Source organism: Astatotilapia calliptera, chromosome 16 (assembly GCF_964374335.1).
Source record: "Astatotilapia calliptera chromosome 16, fAstCal68.1, whole genome shotgun sequence".
Lineage (NCBI taxonomy): Eukaryota > Metazoa > Chordata > Actinopteri > Cichliformes > Cichlidae > Astatotilapia > Astatotilapia calliptera.
The window spans coordinates 12235152-12255288 of NC_137437.1; the positions used below are offsets into that span (position 1 = coordinate 12235152).

Consider the following 20137-nt stretch of genomic DNA (forward strand, 5'->3'; position numbering starts at 1 on the left):
CTTACTTCTCTCTCCCTGTGCATTTTTATGCTGATTTTTTCATTTAACAAGTATATTTGAGGGACCCTCAGCATGTTCAGCATTTTTTCAGCTGTCCATTTTGCTTTTCCAATTTTTCTGTTTAACTTATTGCTATTGTGCTAAATCATACTGTTTCTGCTATTTCATAAGATTTGTGCTTAATATAGTATTTCTGCTTTTAATAGGATTTTTGCTTAATATACTATTTCTGCTTTTTATAGAATTTGTGCTTAATATAGTATTTCTGCTTTTTATATGATTTGTGCTTAATATGGTATTTCTGCTAAATTATAGTATTTCTGCTTTTTATAGGATTTGTGCTAAAACATAGTATTTCTACTAAATGTAGTATTTATGCTTAATCATAGTATTTCTACATATTTCTGCCTGGTCCCCAGGCAGCCAATCCTCTGTGAGGACTTAGACATTCAAATTTTCAAATCAGGTCCTGCACGGTTTCCCAGCCAATCATATATGTGTCCTGAGGCATTCAAATTTGCATATTGGGGACTTCCTGGCTTCTAAGCCAGCCAATCATATCTGAGGGCTGAGGAATTCAAATCCACAAATCAGGGCCTGCACAGCTTCCCAGCCAGCCAATCATGTATGTGGGCTCCAGGTATTCAAATTTGCATATTGGGGAATTCGTGGCTTCTAAGTCAACAAGTCATCCGTGTCATATATCTCTAAAAATTCATATTTTAATGATAAATTGTCAACACTTGAAGATTCCCCCATCTCTTCTGAACAAAACGGTGTAAGAATGACCGTTCTAGCTCCTACGGTTAGGAAATTATGGTCATTTGTTTGAGGGGAGTCATCATTATGAGAAATAGACTGCAATGATCCTGTGTCTCTCTGTGCTGCTGCGTGTGTAAAAAGGATGCACCTGTTTTGGAGGGAAAGAGTGCACAGGCTCTCTGATTGGTGGATTCAAATTCAGCAGCTCCCAGGCTGACCTAGAAACTCACTTTTCTCTCCCTGTGTGTGTGTGTGTGTGTGTGTGTGTGTGTGTGTGTGTGTGTGTGTGTGTGTGTGTGTGACAGAGAGAGAGAAAGGCTTTTAATGGGATGATCTCATTCTAAGATTCAAATTCAATATATTTAGACTGGTTGACTGAATTGGATCTTGTGTGTGTGTCTCTCTGTGCATGTGTGTTTTCTTATGTGTACATATTTGTGATTGTGTGGCTGTTATAGATTTTTTTGCTGATTTTTTTCATTTAACAAGTATAGTTGAGGGACCTTCAGCATGTTCATCATTTTTTCAGCTGTCCATTTTTGGTTTTCCAATTTTTCTGTTTAAGTTATTACTATTGTGCTAAATCATACCATTTCTGCTATTTTATAAGATTTGTGCCAAATACCGTATTTCTGCCAAATATAGTATTTCTGATTAATTATAGTTTTTTCTACCAAATCATAGTACAGTATTTCTGCTTTTTATAGGGTTTGTGCTTAATAAAGTATTTCTGCTAAATTATAGTATTTCTGCTTTTTATAGTATTTGTGCTAAATTATAGTATTTCTGCCAAATTATAATATTTGTGGTAAAACATAGTCTTAATTTAAAATTACAATATTCATAGTTCATCACAGTGTCTCTGGTAAATCACAATATTTCTGCTCTGTTGTATTATTTTTCTAAATCATAGTGTTTCTGTAATGTTTAAGTATTTTTGGCTAAATATATTCTTTCTGTTATCTTATACTATTTCTCCTAAATTCTTGTATTTTTGAGAAGTTATCATGTTTCTGGTAAGTTACAATATTTCTGCTAAATTCTGCTATGCTATTGTATTTCTGCCAAGTATTATGTTTCCTCTAAGATATTGCAGTTCTGCTAAGTTATTCCATTTTAGCAAACTTCTTTTGCTTCTGCAAAGTTTTTACAATTTCTGCAACTTTTCAGCTTTTTCAGCTAGTTTTTGCATACAGCTTCAGCTTTAAGCATCCACACTGCATTTTCGCAGGAAATGCAAATTTTTCTAGTTATTATTATTATTCTGGGTGTTTCCGTACACTTTTCGCCGTTAAACTACTTCCACAATTTTCAGCCGATTTTCACCGTTCAAATTTTAAACTATTCAACTATTTTTGCTAATTTCTGCTATGATTTTTGCTATTTTTAACTATTATACTTTTTAAAATATTCCACTTTTTTCCTTTAATTTGTCCCATTGAAATGAATGGAAATCTTCCAAAATTCTGCTAAATTTTGCTTGTTTTTGAAACTTAACTACTTCCTCATACTTTCACCTAGAACAACCATTCAAACTTTAAAATGTTCACAAATTATTGGGCTATTCAGGTATGATTCAGCTTTTTCAAATCTTTTACTGTTTTACTTTTATGCCTCTTAAAGTTTTGAGTTGCAAAATTGTGATTTTTCACAAAATACATGCGTTGTTATGGTTGCTATGCTCTTGGCTTCCAGTGTGTCACTGAAGCTTTTGCAGTCTTCTCTTCATGTCCGAACAACTTCCTGCTACTTGCTCAATTTTCACTCAACTTCCACAAATTATACATCAAAACGTAGGCATTTTTGCTGGCTTTCAGAAAATGTCACTATCATTGTTGTGGTATTCATAGAACTTTAGCAAATCTCCTCAGACTAACACAAGGTCAGAAAACTGTCCATATAAAGTCAATGGAGAGCTTGTTCAAAATCACCGCTGCATTTCTGTAATGAGAGGCATATTCGAATCGTCATATCTCCTTAACGAAGCAAAGTTAAGACATGAGGCTTGTCCCGGTATATCTTCAGACACTCCTGACGCTCACAATTCAAGAATTTCTTTCTCACCTATTACCGTTCTGAAATGAGTTGGACTTGTTTGAGGGTAGGAAATTCGTCCTTCGCTCAGATTTCTTCAGATTTCAAAGTCTGGAAATGAACCACTTTTTTCTCTCGTCATAACTTTTTGTTGGATTTCCACAGAGACCTGAAAATTTCCATGACTGTTCACCAAAGCCTGCTGTCTCTTACGGTGAAAGAATGATATCGATACTCCAAATAGATTTCGAGTTACAAAGCGTTGTTTGAGGGGAAGTCAAGACAGTTTTTGCTTCGCTCTACTCAGTTATGGTGCATTAGAAGTCAAATATCTTTAATAATTCATATTGTAATGATAAATTGTAAACACTGGAAGATTCCCCCATCTCTTCTGAACAAAACGGTGTAAGAATGACCGCTCTAGCCCCTACGGTTAGGAAATTATGGTCATTTGTTTGAGGGGAGTCGTCACTAAGAAATAGGCTGCAATAATCCTGTGCCTCTCTGTGCCTGCGTGTCTAAAAAGGTGCACCTGTTTCGGCGGGAAAACGTAAACAGCCACTCTGATTGGTGGATTCAAATTCAGCAGCTCCCAGGCTGACCTAGAAACTTACTTCTCTCTCCCTGTGTGTGTGTGTGTGTGTGTGTGTGTGTGTGTGTGTGTGTGTGTGTGTGTGTGTGTGTGTGTGTGTGTGTGTGTGTGTGTGTGTGACAGAGAGAGAGAGGGAGAGAGAGAGAGAGAGAGAGAGAAAGCCTTTTAATGGGATGATCTCATTCTAAGATTCTAATTTAATATATTTAGACTGGGTGACTGAATTTGATCTTGGTAGTGTGTCTCTCTGTGCATCAATCATATCTGAGGTCTCCCGTTTCCTCTCTCGTCATATCTCAGCGACGGTTGTACATAGAGCAATGAAAATCGCAGTCAAAGTACACCAAAGTCCGCTGATTCAGCCAGTAGAAGAATTATGCTTCTAGTCCACCTAGTTTTTGAGTTACACAACGTTTTGTAACTCCAAAAAACGGCGTTTTTCGCCTCTCACCGCGATCTAATTCTGACTGCTCATCAACCTGTTTTTCAAGGCGCCCGCCCTCTTTCCCAGTGGCGCAGTTGGTAATGACACGGGTCTGCAAACCAAAGGTCGCCGGTTCGATTCCACCTTGTTCAACATTTTTTTTCTCTACAAATTAATACACTGTCACAGACCAGTAAAAAGACTGCAAAAATCCTGTTTCTCTCTCTCTCTGTGTGTTTGTGTGTGTGCGTGTGTGTGTGACAGAGGGAGAGAGAGAGAGAGAGAGAGAGAGAGAGAATGCCTTTTAATGGGATGATCCCATTGAAAGATTTAAATTTTATATATTTAGACTGGTTGACTGAATTGGATCTTGTGTGTGTGTGTGTGTGTGTGTGTGTGTGTGTGTGTGTGTGTGTGTGTGTGTGTGTGTGTGTGTGTGTGTGTGTGTTTGTTTAGTGGGAGAAAGAGAACCCTACCCGTATTTGGCAGCATGTCATTGTAGGATTTAAATTGAATGTAGTTAGACTGGTTGACTGGATTAGAGCCTGTGTTTGTGTGTCCCTCTGTGCATGTGTGTTTCCTTATGTGTACATATTTCTGATTGTGTGGCTGTTATATATTTTTTTTGCTGATTTTTTTCATTTAACAAGTATATTTTAGGGACCCTCAGCATGTTCAGCATTTTTTCAGCTGTCCATTTTGCTTTTCCAATTTTTCTGTTTAACTTATTACTATTGTGCTAAATCATACTATTTCTGCTATTTTATAAGATTTGTGCTTAATATACTATTTCTGCTATTTTATAAGATTTCTACTAAATCATAGTACAGTATTTCTGCTTTTTATAGGATTTGTGCTAAAACAAAGTATTTCTACTAAATGTAGTATTTATGCTTAATCATACCATTTCTGCTTTTTATAGGATTTGTACTTAATATAGTATTTCTGCTAAATTATAGTATTTCTGCCAAATTATAATATTTGTGCTAAAACAGTCTTAATTTAAAATTACAATATTCATAGTTTATCACAGTGTCTCTGGTAAATCACAATATTTCTGTTCTGTTGTACAATTTTTCTAAATCATAGTGTTTCTGTAATGTTTAAGTATTTTTGGCTAAATATATTCTTTCTGTTATCTTATACTATTTCTCCTAAATTCTTGTATTTTTGAGAAGTTATCATGTTTCTGGAAAGTTACAATATTTCTGCTAAATTCTGCTATGCTATTGTATTTCTGCCAAGTATTATGTTTCCTCTAAGATATTGCAGTTCTGCTAAGTTATTCCATTTTAGCAAAGTTCTTTTGCTTATGCAAAGTTTTTACAATTTCTGCAACTTTTCAGCTTTTTCAGCTACTTTTTGCATACAGCTTCAGCTTTAAGCATCCACACTGCATTTTCGCAGGAAATGCAAATTTTTCTAGTTGTGTGGATGCCTTAATAGGCATCCACACTATTGAGTTCCTGTTTCTCTTTATTCTTTATTATTCCGGGTGTTTCCGTACACTTTTTGCCGTGGATCTACTTCCACAATTTTTGTGCTATTTTCACCGTTCAAACTCTAAACTGTTCTGCTCTTTCTGCTTATGCCGGCTATGACTTTTGGTGTTTATTACTATTATACTTTTTAAAATATTACACTTTTTTCCTTTAATTTGTCCCATTGAAATGAATGGGAAACTTCCACAATTCTGCTAAAACTTTCTTGTCTTTGAAACTTAACTACTGCCTCATACTTTCACCTAGAAACTCCATTCAAACTTTAAAACGTTCTCAAATGATTGGGCCATTCCTGTATGATTCAGCTATTTCAGATCTTCTACTGTTTTCATCTTATCTCTCTTTAAGTCTTCAGTTGCAAAATTGTGATTTTTCAGAAAATACATGCGTTGCTATGGTTGCTATGCAATTAACTCAGAGGGGACAGTGAAACTGTGTGAATTTTCTCTTCATGTCCAAACAACTTCTTGCTACTCGCTCAATTTCCACTCAAGCCCCACAGATTATACACCAAAACGTAGGTATTTTTGCTGGCTTTCAGAAAATGTCCCTATCATTGTTGTGGGACTCATAGTTATTTTGCAAATCTCCTCAGAGTAACACAAAGTCAGAAAACTCTCCATATAAACTCAATGGAGAGTTTGTTCAAAATCACCGCTGGATTTCTCTAATGAGAGGCATTTTCAAATTGTCATATCTCCTTAACGAAGCGAAGTTAAGACATGAGGCTTGTCCCGGTATATCTTCAGACACTCCTGATGCTCACAATTCAAGAATTATTTTCTCACCTATTACCGTTCTGAGATGAGTTAGACTTGTTTGAGGGTAGGAAATTTGTCCCTCGCTCAGATTTCATCAGATTTCAAATTCTGGAAATGAGTCACTTTTTTCTCTCATCATATCTTTTTGATGGATTTCCACAGAGCCCTGAAAATTTCCATGACTGTTCACCAAAGCCTGCTGTTTCTTACGGTGAAAGAATGATTTTGATGCTCCATATAGATTTAGAGTTACCAAAGGTTGTTTGAGAGCAAGTCAAGGCAGTTTTTGCTTCGCCTCTACTCAGTTACAGTGTATTACAAGTCATATATCTTTAATAATTTATATTTTATCTCTGAATTATGAAGACCTGAAGATTCCCCCATCTCTTCTGAACAAAACAATGTCTGAATGACCGTTCTAGCCTCTATGGTTAGGAAATTATGGCCATTTGTTCGAGGGGAATCCTGAATGTCAGAAATACACTGAAGAAAACTCACACCTCTCTCTGTGTCTGCGTGTGTAAGGGCTGACTACAGCAGGTGCAGCTAATTTAACTGACCTACATATACCAAGCCCAGACTCTCAACAGCTCCTGTTCCCTTTACTGTCTGTGTATGTGTGTCTGTGTATCAATATTTCTCCTATGTTTAGGTATTACTCCTCAATCATAGTATTTCTGCTAAAGCAAAGTACTTCTACTACATCTTAGTACTTCTGCTAAATCATAGTATTTTTTGAAAAATCATAGTATATTTTCCAAATCATGGTATTTGTGCAAAATCATGGTTTTGGGGCCAAATCATAATATTTCTGTTATGTTATAGTATATGTGCTGAATATATTATATGTGCCAAATCACAGTATTTATACCAAATTATAGTATTTATGCCAAATTACAGTATTTCTGCTAAAAAGCAGAAATAGTCCTTTTTAGCAGGAATTTCTGCCAAAAGATAGTATTTATGTTAAAACATAGTATTTCTGCTAAATCCGAGTATTCCTGCCAAATCATAGTATTTGTACTGAAACATAGTACTTCTGCCCAATCACATTATTTGTACTAAATGATAGTACTTGTGCCAAATCATAGTATTTGTGCCAAAGCATCGTATTTGTATGGAGTCATAGTATTTCTTCTAAATCATAGTATTTCAATCAAATCTCAGTAGTTGTTGTTAAAACGCAGTATTATTGCAAAATCATAGTATTTGTACCCATTCATAGTATTTCTGCTAAATCATAGCATTTGTGCCAAATCATGGTATTTGTGCAAAAACATAGTATGTCTGCAAAACCATAGTATATCCCTTATGTTATAGTATTACTACTAAGGCATAGTATTTCTGCCAAATCATAGTATTTGTACTAAATCATAGTACTTGTGCCAAATCATAGTATTTGTTGCACATCATAGTATTGGAACCAAAACATAGTATTTGTCCCAAAGCATCGTATTTGTATGGAGTAATAGTATTTCTTCAAAATCATAGTATTTCAATCAAATCTCAGTAGTTGTGTTAAAATGCAGTATTATTGCCAAATCATAGTATTTGTACCCAATCATAGTATTTTTGCCATGTCATCATATTTGTGCTGAATCATGGCATTTTTGCCAAATCGTGGTATTTGTGCCCAATTAATAATTCTGTTATGTTATAGTATTACTACTAAGGCATAGTATTTATGCCAAATCATAGTATTTATGCCAAATTACATTATTTCTGCTAAAACGCAGAAATAGTATCTTTTAGCAGGAATTTCTACCAAAAGATAGTACTTCTGCTAAATCAGAGTATTTCTGCCAAATCAGAGTATTCCTGCCAAATCATAGTATTTGTACTAGATCATAGTACTTGTGCCAAATCATAGTATTTGTGCCAAAGCATCGTATTTGTATGGAGTCATAGTATTTCTTCTAAATCATAGTATTTCAATCAAATCTCAGTAGTTGTTGTTAAAACGCAGTATTATTGCCAAATCATAGTATTTGTACCCAATCATAGTATTTCTGCTAAATCATAGCATTTGTGCCAAATCATGGTATTTGTGCAAAATCATAGTATGTCTGCAAAACCATAGTATATCTTTTATGTCATAGTATTACTACTAAGGCATAGTATTTCTGCCAAATCATAGTATTTGTACTAAATCATAGTACTTGTGCCAAATCATAGTATTTGTTGAACATCATAGTATTGGAACCAAAACATAGTATTTGTCCCAAAGCATCGTATTTGTATGGAGTAATAGTATTTCTTCTAAATCATAGTATTTCAATCAAATCTCAGTAGTTGTGTTAAAATGCAGTATTATTGCCAAATCATAGTATTTGTACCCAATCATAGTATTTTTGCCAAATTGTGGTATTTGTGCCCAATTAATAATTCTGTTATGTTATAGTATTACTACTAAGTCGTAGAATATCTGTTATGTTATAGTGTATCTGCGGAATATAGTATGTGTGCCAAATCGTAGTATTTACACCAAATCACAGTATTTTTGCTAAAACATAGTATTTCTGCCATATTGTGGTATTTGTGCAAGAACATTGAACTGTTATGTTATAGTATTACTACTAAGTCATAGTATTTCTGCGTTGTTATAGTATTTGTGCTAAAACGTAGTATCTCTGCCAAGTCATAGAATTAATGCAATTTCATAGTTTTTTTTTAGGAAATCTGTTATGTTATAGTATTACTACTAAGTCATAGTATTTCTGCCAAATCATAGTATTTGTACTAAATCATAGTACTTGTGCCAAATCATAGTATTTGTTGCACATCATAGTATTAGAACCAAAACATAGTATTTGTCCCAAAGTATCGTATTTGTATGGAGTAATAGTATTTCTTCTAAATCATAGTATTTCAATTAAATCTCAGTAGTTGTGTTAAAATGCAGTATTATTGCCAAATCATAGTATTTGTACCCAATCATAGTATTTTTGCCAAATCGTGGTATTTGTGCCCAAATAATAATTCTGTTATGTTATAGTATTAGTACTAAGTTGTAGAATATCTGTTATGTTATAGTGTATCTGCGGAATATAGTATGTGTGCCAAATCATAGTATTTATACCAAATCACAGTATTTGTGCCAAAACATAGTATTTCTGCCATATTGTAGTATTTGTGCAAGAACATTGAACTGTTATGTTATAGTATTACTACTAAGTCATAGTATTTCTGCGTTGTTATAGTATTTGTGCTAAAACGTAGTATCTCTGCCAAGTCATAGAATTACTGCAATTTAATAGTTTTTTTTAGGAAATCTGTTATGTTATAGTATTACTACTCAGTCATAGTATTTCTGCCAAATCATAGTATTCGTGTGAATTTGTATACTGTAATATCACTGTATTATGTAGTGGCTAAGTAGGGGCTGTTTACTAAGTGCATCAGTGTAAATAGGTCATCTCTTGTGTTGGAGTGCCCTCTTGTGGCGCCTTTTGGGTAGTGCCTTAGTAAACGGGAACCCTGTAAAAAGTGGCATCAGACTGATTTGTAGTGGAGGAATTTGTTACCAGTTTTCTTAATCTTTAATCTGTATGCATGTTGTAATGCATACCCTGTTCTTAATCATAGAAACCACACCATATCACCTCTCCACATCCTCCTACTGTATGCCATACCTCCCTGTACCATCCATCTGACCGCAATAAACTCCACCTGTGGTAATCTAATCCCTGGATGTCAGCCTCTCCTTCTGACTGAGGATAGTTATAGTATTTGAGCCAAATCATAGTATTTGTGCTAAAACATAGTATTTCTTCCAAATCATAGTATTTGTGCCAAAGTATAGTATTTCTTCCAAATCATAGTATAACTGCACAATAAAGGTTCTTGAGCCACATCAGTGTTTGTGCCAAATCTTAGTATTTCTTCTAAATCCTAGTAATCCTGCTCAATGATAGAATTTCTGCTATGCTTTAGTACTTTTTTCCTAGATTGTAGTACTTCTGCTAAGTCAAAGTATTTCATGTAAATCATAGTATTTCTACCAAGTCCCAATGTTTCTGCTAAATCATAAATAATGTTTTAGTACAAATTGTATGATTTGGTGGAACTTTCTGTGTTCCAGCACAAATGCTATGATTTGGCAGGAAAAAAATATTATTTAGTATAAATACTAAGTTTTAGCAGAAATGCTATGTTTAAACTTTAAAAAATTCTGCTATTTCTGCTGATGTGTGTTATGACTTTTGACCATTGAAATGAATGGAACACATTATCAATGTGGTCACTGATTTTGCATGATGGGCTGAGCTGTGTTTTACCTCAGTGAGATAAGCATCCGTTCTCAGACTGGGAGGCCTGGGTTCAAATCCAGCTTATGGCAACATTTCTTTCACTTAACAGTTAAACTTTTTTTAAACTCTTTTCAACACAAATTTCATTTTTTTCACCCCTTTTCAGCAAAATTTTCAGTTTTTTTAACCCCTTTTCAGCACAAATCCAAACTTTTTCAGCTCTTTTTCAGCAAAAACCTCTTTTCAGCAGAATTCTGCTCATTCAACTCTTTTCAGCAAAATTTTCAGTTTTTTCTGCTGTTTTCAGAAAAAAACTCTTTTCAGCAGAATTCTGCTCATTCACCTCTTTTCAGCAGAAATTCTGCTGATTGAACTCTTTTCAGCAGAATTTTCACCCCCTTTTTTTTGCCCAAATTCTGCTAGCACAATTGTCAATCTCTCCACCTTTTCTTTGTGAGAAAGTGTTTGGCTCAGTGAGCTAAATAGCTGTCCGTGGGCCAGGTTCGAATCCTGCTCAGGGCATTTTTTTTTTTTTTTTTGTTTCAACTTTTTCAGCGTTTTTCAGCAGATATCTTCAGCCGTTAAGGCATCCACACTGCATTTTCGCAGGAAATGCAAATTTTTCTAGTTATTATTCTAGTTGCTTCCGTACACTTTTCGCCGTTAAACTACTTCCACAATTTTCAGCCGATTTTCACCGTTCAAATTTTAAACTATTCAGCTATTTTTGCTAATTCCTGCTATGATTTTTGCTATTTTTAACTATTATACTTTTTAAAATATTCCACTTTTTTCCTTTAATTTGTCCCATTGAAATGAATGGGAAACTTCAGCAATTCTGCTAAAATTTGCTTGTTTTTGAAACTTAACTACTTCCTCATATTTTCACCTAGAACAACCATTCAAACTTTAAAATGTTCACAAATTATTGGGCTATTCAGGTATGATTCAGCTTTTTCAAATCTTTTACTGTTTTACTTTTATGCCTCTTAAAGTTTTGAGTTGCAAAATTGTGATTTTTCACAAAATACATGTGTTGTTATGGTTGCTATGCTCTTGGCTTCCAGTGTGCCACTGAAGGTTTTGCAATTTTCACTTCATGTCCGAACAACTTCCTGCTACTTGCTCAATTTTCACTCAACTTCCACAAATTATACATCAAAACGTAGGTATTTTTGCTGGCTTTCAGAAAATGTCACCATCATTGTTGTGGGATTTATAGAATTTTTGCAAATCTCCTCAGACTAACACAAGGTCAGAAAACTCTCCATATAAAGTGAATGGAGAGCTTGTTCAAAATCACCGCTGGATTTCTGTAATGAGAGGCATATTCGAATCGTCATATCTCCTTAACGAAGCAAAGTTAAGACATGAGGCTTGTCCCGGCATATCTTCAGACACTCCTGACGCTCACAATTCAAGAATTTCTTTCTCACCTATTACCGTTCTGAAATGAGTTGGACTTGTTTGAGGGTAGGAAATTCGTCCTTCGCTCAGATTTCTTCAGATTTCAAACTGTGGAAATGAACCACTTTTTTCTCTCGTCATAACTTTTTGTTGGATTTCCACAGAGACCTGAAAATTTCCATGATTGTTCACCAAAGCCTGCTGTCTCTTACGGTGAAAGAATGATATCGATACTCCAAATAGATTTCGAGTTAGAAAGCGTTGTTTGAGGGCAAGTCAAGGCAGTTTTTGCTTCGCTCTACTCAGTTATGGTGCATTACAAGTCAAATATCTTTAATAATTCATATTTTAATGATAAATTGTAAACACTGGAAGATTCCCCCATCTCTTCTGAACAAAACGGTGTAAGAATGACCGCTCTAGCCCCTACGGTTTGGAAATTATGGTCATTTGTTTGAGGGGAGTCCTCACTATGAGAAATAGGCTGCAATAATCCTGTGCCTCTCTGTGCTGCGTGTGTAAAAAGAGGCACATGTTTTGGCGGGAAAACGTACACAGGCTCTCTGATTGGTGGATTCAAATTCAGCAGCTCCCAGGCTGACCTAGAAACTTACTTCTCTCTCCCTGTGCATTTTTTTGCTGATTTTTTTCATTTAACAAGTATATTTGAGGGACCCTCAGCATGTTAAGCATTTTTTCAGCTGTCCATTTTGCTTTTCCAATTTTTCTGTTTAACTTATTACTATTGTGCTAAATAATACTATTTCTGCTATTTTATAAGATTTGTGCCTAATATAGTATTTCTGCTAAATTACAATATTTCTGCTTTTTATACTATTTGTGCTAAAACATAGTATTTCTACTAAATGTAGTATTTATGCTTAATCATACTATTTCTGCTTTTTATGGGATTTGTGCCTAATATAGTATTTCTGCTAAATGTAGTATTTATGCTTAATCATAGTATTTCTATATATTTCTGCCAGGTCCCCAGGCAGCCAATCCTCTGTGAGGACTGAGAAATTCAAATTTTCAAATCAGAGCCTGCACGGCTTCCCAGCCAATCATATATGTGTCCTGAGGCATGCAAATTTGCATATTGGGGACTTCATGGCTTCTAAGCCAGCCAATCATATCTGAGGGCTGAGGAATTCAAATCCACAAATCAGGGCCTGCACGGCTTCCCAGCCAGCCAATCATATATGTGGTCTCAGGCATTCATATTTGCATATTGGGGAATTCGTGGCTTCTAAGTCAACAAGTCATCCATGTCATATATCTCTAAAAATTCATATTTTAATGATAAATTGTCAACACTTGAAGATTCCCCCATCTCTTCTGAACAAAACGGTGTAAGAATGACCGCTCTAGCCCCTATGGTTAGGAAATTATGGTCATTTGTTTGAGGGGAATCCTCACTATGTGAAATAAACTGAAAGAAGCAGGTCTATGTCTCTGTGCTGCGTGTGTAAAAAGATGCACCTGTTTTGGCGGGAAAACGTAAACAGCCTCTCTGATTGGTGGATTCAAATTCAGCAGCTCCCAGGCTGACCTAGAAACTTAGTCCTCTCTCCCTGTGTGTGTGTGTGTGTGTGTGTGTGTGTGTGTTTAGTGGGAGAGAGAGGACCCTGCCCTTATTTGACAGCATGTCATTGTAGGATTTAAATTGAACATAGTTAGACTGGTTGACTGGATTAGAGCCTGTGTTTGTGTGTCCCTCTGTGCATTTGTGTTTCAATAAGTTATTACTATTCTGCTAAATCATAGTATTTCTGGTACTTTTCGGTACTTGTGCTAAATACAGTATTTCTGCTAAATTATACTATTTCTGCTTTTCATAGGATTTATGCCTAATATAGTATTTCTGCTAAATTATAGTATTTCTGCTTTTTATAGGATTTGTGCCTAACATAGTATTTCTGCTAAATTATAGTATTTCTGCTTTTTATAGGATTTGTGCTTAACATAGTATTTCTGCTAAATTATAGTATTTCTGCTTTTTATACTATTTGTTCTAAATTATAGTATTTCTGCTTTTTATAGGATTTGTGCTTAATATAGTATTTCTGCTAAATTATAGTTTTTCTTCTTTTTATAATATTTGTGCTAAAACATAGTATTTCTACTAAATGTGGTATTTATGCTTAATAATAGTATTTCTATATATTTCTGCCAGGTCCCCAGGCAGCCAATCCTCTGTGAGGACTGAGACATTCAAATTTTCAAATCAGGGCCTGCACGGCTTCCCAGCCAATCATATATGTGTCCTGAGGCATTCAAATTTGCATATTGGGGCCTTCATGGCTTCTAAGCCAGCCAATCATATCTGAGGGCTGAGGAATTCAAATCCACAAATCAGGGCCTGCACGGCTTCCCAGGCAGCCAATCATATATGTGGCCTCAGGCATTCAAATTTGCATATTGGGGGAATTCGTGGCTTCTAAGTCAACAAGTCATCCATGTCGTATATCTCTAAAAATTCACATTTTAATGATAAATTGTTAACACTGGAAGATTCCCCCATCTCTTCTGAACAAAACGGTGTAAGAATGACCGCTCTAGCCCCTACGGTTAGGAAATTATGGTCATTTGTTTGAGGGGAGTCCTCACTATGAGAAATAGGCTGCAATAATCCTGTGCCTCTCTCTGCTGCGTGTGTAAAAAGATGCACCTGTTTTGGCGGGAAAAAGTACACAGGCTCTCTGATTGGTGGATTCAAATTCAGCAGCTCCCAGGCTGACCTAGAAACTTACTTCTCTCTCCCTGTGCATTTTTATGCTGATTTTTTCATTTAACAAGTATATTTGAGGGACCCTCAGCATGTTCAGCATTTTTTCAGCTGTCCATTTTGCTTTTCCAATTTTTCTGTTTAACTTATTACTATTGTGCTAAATCATACTGTTTCTGCTATTTCATAAGATTTGTGCTTAATATAGTATTTCTGCTTTTAATAGGATTTGTGCTTAATATAGTATTTCTGCTTTTTATAGAATTTGTGCTTAATATAGTATTTCTGCTTTTTATATGATTTGTGCTTAATATGGTATTTCTGCTAAATTATAGTATTTCTGCTTTTTATAGGATTTGTGCTAAAATATAGTATTTCTACTAAATGTAGTATTTATGCTTAATCATACTATTTCTGCTTTTTATAGGATTTGTGCTTAATATAGTATTTCTGCTAAATTATAGTATTTCTGCTTTTTATAGGATTTGTGCTAAAACATAGTATTTCTACTAAATGTAGTATTTATGCTTAATGATAGTATTTCTATATATTTCTGCCTGGTCCCCAGGCAGCCAATCCTCTGTGAGGACTTGGACATTCAAATTTTCAAATCAGGTCCTGCACGGTTTCCCAGCCAATCATATATGTGTCCTGAGGCATTCAAATTTGCATATTGGGGACTTCATGGCTTCTAAGCCAGCCAATCATATCTGAGGGCTGAGGAATTCAAATCCACAAATCAGGGCCTGCACAGCTTCCCAGCCAGCCAATCATGTATGTGGGCTCCAGGTATTCAAATTTGCATATTGGGGAATTCGTGGCTTCTAAGTCAACAAGTCATCCGTGTCATATATCTCTAAAAATTCATATTTTAATGATAAATTGTCAACACTGGAAGATTCCCCCATCTCTTCTGAACAAAACGGTGTAAGAATGACCGCTCTAGCCCCTACGGTTTGGAAATTATGGTCATTTGTTTGAGGGGAGTCCTCACTATGAGAAATAGGCTGCAATAATCCTGTTCCTCTCTGTGCTGCGTGTGTAAAAAGAGGCACATGTTTTGGCGGGAAAAAGTACACAGGCTCTCTGATTGGTGGATTCAAATTCAGCAGCTCCCAGGCTGACCTAGAAACTTACTTCTCTCTCCCTGTGCATTTTTTTGCTGATTTTTTTCATTTAACAAGTATATTTGAGGGACCCTCAGCATGTTCAGCATTTTTTCAGCTGTCCATTTTGCTTTTCCAATTTTTCTGTTTAACTTATTACTATTGTGCTAAATCATACTGTTTCTGCTATTTTATAAGATTTGTGCTTAATATAGTATTTCTGCTTTTAATAGGATTTGTGCTTAATATAGTATTTCTGCTTTTTATAGGATTTGTGCTTAATATAGTATTTCTGCTTTTTATAGAATTTGTGCTTAATATAGTATTTCTGCTTTTTATAGGATTTGTGCTTAAAATAGTATTTGTGCTAAATTATAGTATTTCTGCTTTTTATAGTATTTGTGCTAAAACATAGTATTTCTACTAAATGTAGTATTTATGCTTAATCATAGTATTTCTATATATTTCTGCCTGGTCCCCAGGCAGCCAATCCTCTGTGAGGACTTAGACATTCAAATTTTCAAATCAGGTCCTGCACGGTTTCCCAGCCAATCATATATGTGTCCTGAGGCATTCAAATTTGCATATTGGGGACTTCATGGCTTCTAAGCCAGCCAATCATATCTGAGGGCTGAGGAATTCAAATCCACAAATCAGGGCCTGCACAGCTTCCCAGCCAGCCAATCATGTATGTGGGCTCCAGGTATTCAAATTTGCATATTGGGGAATTCGTGGCTTCTAAGTCAACAAGTCATCGGTGTCATATATCTCTAAAAATTCATATTTTAATGATAAATTGTAAACACTGGAAGATTCCCCCATCTCTTCTGAACAAAACGGTGTAAGAATGACCGTTCTAGCTCCTACGGTTAGGAAATTATGGTCATTTGTTTGAGGGGAGTCGTCATTATGAGAAATAGACTGCAATGATCCTGTGTCTCTCTGTGCTGCGTGTGTAAAAAGGATGCACCTGTTTTGGAGGGAAAGAGTGCACAGGCTCTCTGATTGGTGGATTCAAATTCAGCAGCTCCCAGGCTGACCTACAAACTCACTTTTCTCTCCCTGTGTGTGTGTGTGTGTGTGTGTGTGTGTGTGTGTGTGTGTGTGTGTGTGTGTGTGTGTGTGTGTGTGTGTGTGTGTGTGTGTGTGACAGAGAGAGAGAGAGAGAGAGACCAACTTTAGGGCAGCATCTCATTGTTGGAAAAACATATAATATATTTAGACTGGTTGACTGGCATAGACCCTCTGTGTGTCTCTCTCTCTGTGCATTTGTGTATACATATTTGATTTTATGTGTAATTGTTGGCTGTTCCTTCTTGTTTTTTAATTTATTTTTATTTCATTTTTTTCCACATGTGAACAACAATTAGTTTTGATGGAACTTAACCATATTCTGTTTTTTTTTTCATCTTGTCATTTAACTTTTCCAATATTTCTACTTCAGTTATTGCTATTCTGCTCAATCATAGTATTTGTTCTAAATCATTGTTATTATGCTATATTGTAGTATTTCTGCTAAATCATTGTATTTCTACTATATTATATTTTTCTTTCTAAATATAGCATTTCTGCTATATAATTGTATTTCTGCCAAATTATAATATTTGTGCTAAAACATAGTCTTAATTTAAAATGACAATATTCATAGGTCATCACAGTGTCTCTGGTAAATCACAATATTTCTGCTATGTTGTACTATTTTTCTAAATCATAGTGTTTCTGTAATGTTTAAGTATTTTTGGCTAAATATATTCTTTCTGTTATCTTATACTATTTCTCCTAAATTCTTGTATTTTTGAGAAGTTATCATGTTTCTGGTAAGTTACAATATTTCTGCTAAGTTCTACTATGCTATTGTATTTCTGCCAAGTATTATGTTTCCTCTAAGATATTGCAGTTCTGCTAAATTATTACATTTTAGCAATGTTCCTTTGCTTCTGCAAAGTTTTTACAATTTCTGCAACTTTTCAGCTTTTTCAGCTACTTTTTGCATACAGCTTCAGCTTTAAGCATCCACACTGCATTTTCGCAGGAAATGCAAATTTTTCTAGTTATTATTCTAGTTGCTTCCGTACACTTTTCGCCGTTTAACTACTTCCACAATTTTTGTGCTATTTTCACCGTTCAAACTTTAAACTATTCAGCTATTTTTGCTAATTCCTGCTACGATTTTTGCTATTTTTAACTATTATACTTTTTAAAATATTAAGCTTTTTTCCTTTAATTTGTCCCATTGAAATGAATGGGAAACTTCTGCAATTCTGCTAAATTTTGCCTGTTTTTGAAACTTAACTACTTCCTCATATTTTCACCTAGAACAACCATTCAAATTTTAAAATGTTCACAAATTATTTGGCTATTCAGGTATGATTCAGCTTTTTCAAATCTTCTACTGTTTTACTTTTATGCCTCTTAAAGTTTTGAGTTGCAAAATTGTGATTTTTCACAAAATACATGTGTTGTTATGGTTGCTATGCTCTTGGCTTCCAGTGTGCCACTGAAGGTTTTGCAATTTTCACTTCATGTCCGAACAACTTCCTGCTACTTGCTCAATTTTCACTCAGCTTCCACAAATTATACATCAAAACGTAGGTATTTTTGCTGGCTTTCAGAAAATGTCACCATCATTGTTGTGGGATTTATAGAATTTTTGCAAATCTCCTCAGACTAACACAAGGTCAGAAAACTCTCCATATAAAGTGAATGGAGAGCTTGTTCAAAATCACCGCTGGATTTCTGTAATGAGAGGCATATTCGAATCGTCATATCTCCTTAACGAAGCAAAGTTAAGACATGAGGCTTGTCCCCGAATATCTTCAGACACCCCTGACGCTCACAATTCAAGAATTTCTTTCTCACCTATTACCGTTCTGAAATGAGTTGGACTTGTTTGAGGGTAGGAAATTCGTCCTTCGCTCAGATTTCTTCAGATTTCAAACTGTGGAAATGAACCACTTTTTTCTCTCGTCATAACTTTTTGTTGGATTTCCACAGAGACCTGAAAATTTCCATGATTGTTCACCAAAGCCTGCTGTCTCTTACGGTGAAAGAATGATATTGATACTCCAAATAGATTTCGAGTTAGAAAGCATTGTTTGAGGGCAAGTCAAGGCAGTTTTTGCTTCGCTCTACTCAGTTATGGTGCATTACAAGTCAAATATCTTTAATAATTCATATTTTAATGATAAATTGTAAACACTGGAAGATTCCCCCATCTCTTCTGAACAAAACGGTGTAAGAATGACCGCTCTAGCCCCTACGGTTTGGAAATTATGGTCATTTGTTTGAGGGGAGTCCTCACTATGAGAAATAGGCTGCAATAATCCTGTGCCTCTCTGTGCTGCGTGTGTAAAAAGAGGCACATGTTTTGGCGGGAAAAAGTACACAGGCTCTCTGATTGGTGGATTCAAATTCAGCAGCTCCCAGGCTGACCTAGAAACTTACTTCTCTCTCCCTGTGCATTTTTTTGCTGATTTTTTCATTTAACAAGTATATTTGAGGGACCCTCAGCATGTTCAGCATTTTTTCAGCTGTCCATTTTGCTTTTCCAATTTTTCTGTTTAACTTATTACTATTGTGCTAAATAATACTATTTCTGCTATTTTATAAGATTTGTGCCTAATATAGTATTTCTGCTAAATTACAATATTTCTGCTTTTTATACTATTTGTTCTAAAACATAGTATTTCTACTAAATGTAGTATTTATGCTTAATCATACTATTTCTGCTTTTTATGGGATTTGTGCCTAATATAGTATTTCTGCTTTTTATAGGATTTTTGCTCAAACATAGTATTTCTACTAAATGTAGTGTTTATGCTTAATCATCCTATTTCTGCTTTTTATAGGATTTGTGCTTAATATAGTATTTCTGCTAAATTATAGTATTTCTGCTTTTTATAGTATTTGTGCTAAAACATAGTATTTCTACTAAATGTAGTATTTATGCTTAATCATAGTATTTCTATATATTTCTGCCAGGTCCCCAGGCAGCCAATCCTCTGTGAGGACTGAGAAATTCAAATTTTCAAATCAGGGCCTGCACGGCTTCCCAGCCAATCATATATGTGTCCTGAGGCATTCAAATTTGCATATTGGGGCCTTCATGGCTTCTAAGCCAGCCAATCATATCTGAGGGCTGAGGAATTCAAATCCACAAATCAGGGCCTGCACAGCTTCCCAGCCAGCCAATCATGTATGTGGGCTCCAGGTATTCAAATTTGCATATTGGGGAATTCGTGGCTTCTAAGTCAACAAGTCATCCATGTCATATATCTCTAAAAATTCATATTTTAATGATAAATTGTCAACACTTGAAGATTCCCCCATCTCTTCTGAACAAAACAGTGTAAGAATGACCGCTCTAGCCCCTATGGTTAGGAAATTATGGTAATTTGTTTGAGGGGAATCCTCACTATGTGAAATAAACTGAAAGAAGCAGGTCTATGTCTCTGTCCTGCGTGTGTAAAAAGATGCACCTGTTTTGGCGGGAAAACGTAAACAGCCTCTCTGATTGGTGGATTCAAATTCAGCAGCTCCCAGGCTGACCTAGAAACTTACTTCTCTCTCCC

At 35.3% G+C, this 20137-nt stretch overlaps 1 long non-coding RNA gene across 1 annotated transcript; it reads right to left on the reverse strand.

Annotated features, from left to right (window-relative positions):
- Positions 1–10532: 10532 nt before the first annotated feature.
- On the reverse strand, positions 10533–10821 carry LOC145420910 (uncharacterized). Its single transcript, XR_013902132.1, has 2 exons — positions 10669–10821; positions 10533–10591 (listed from the first exon to the last, which is right to left on the reverse strand). It is a non-coding gene; the product is annotated as an uncharacterized LOC145420910 (long non-coding RNA).
- Positions 10822–20137: the final 9316 nt, after the last annotated feature.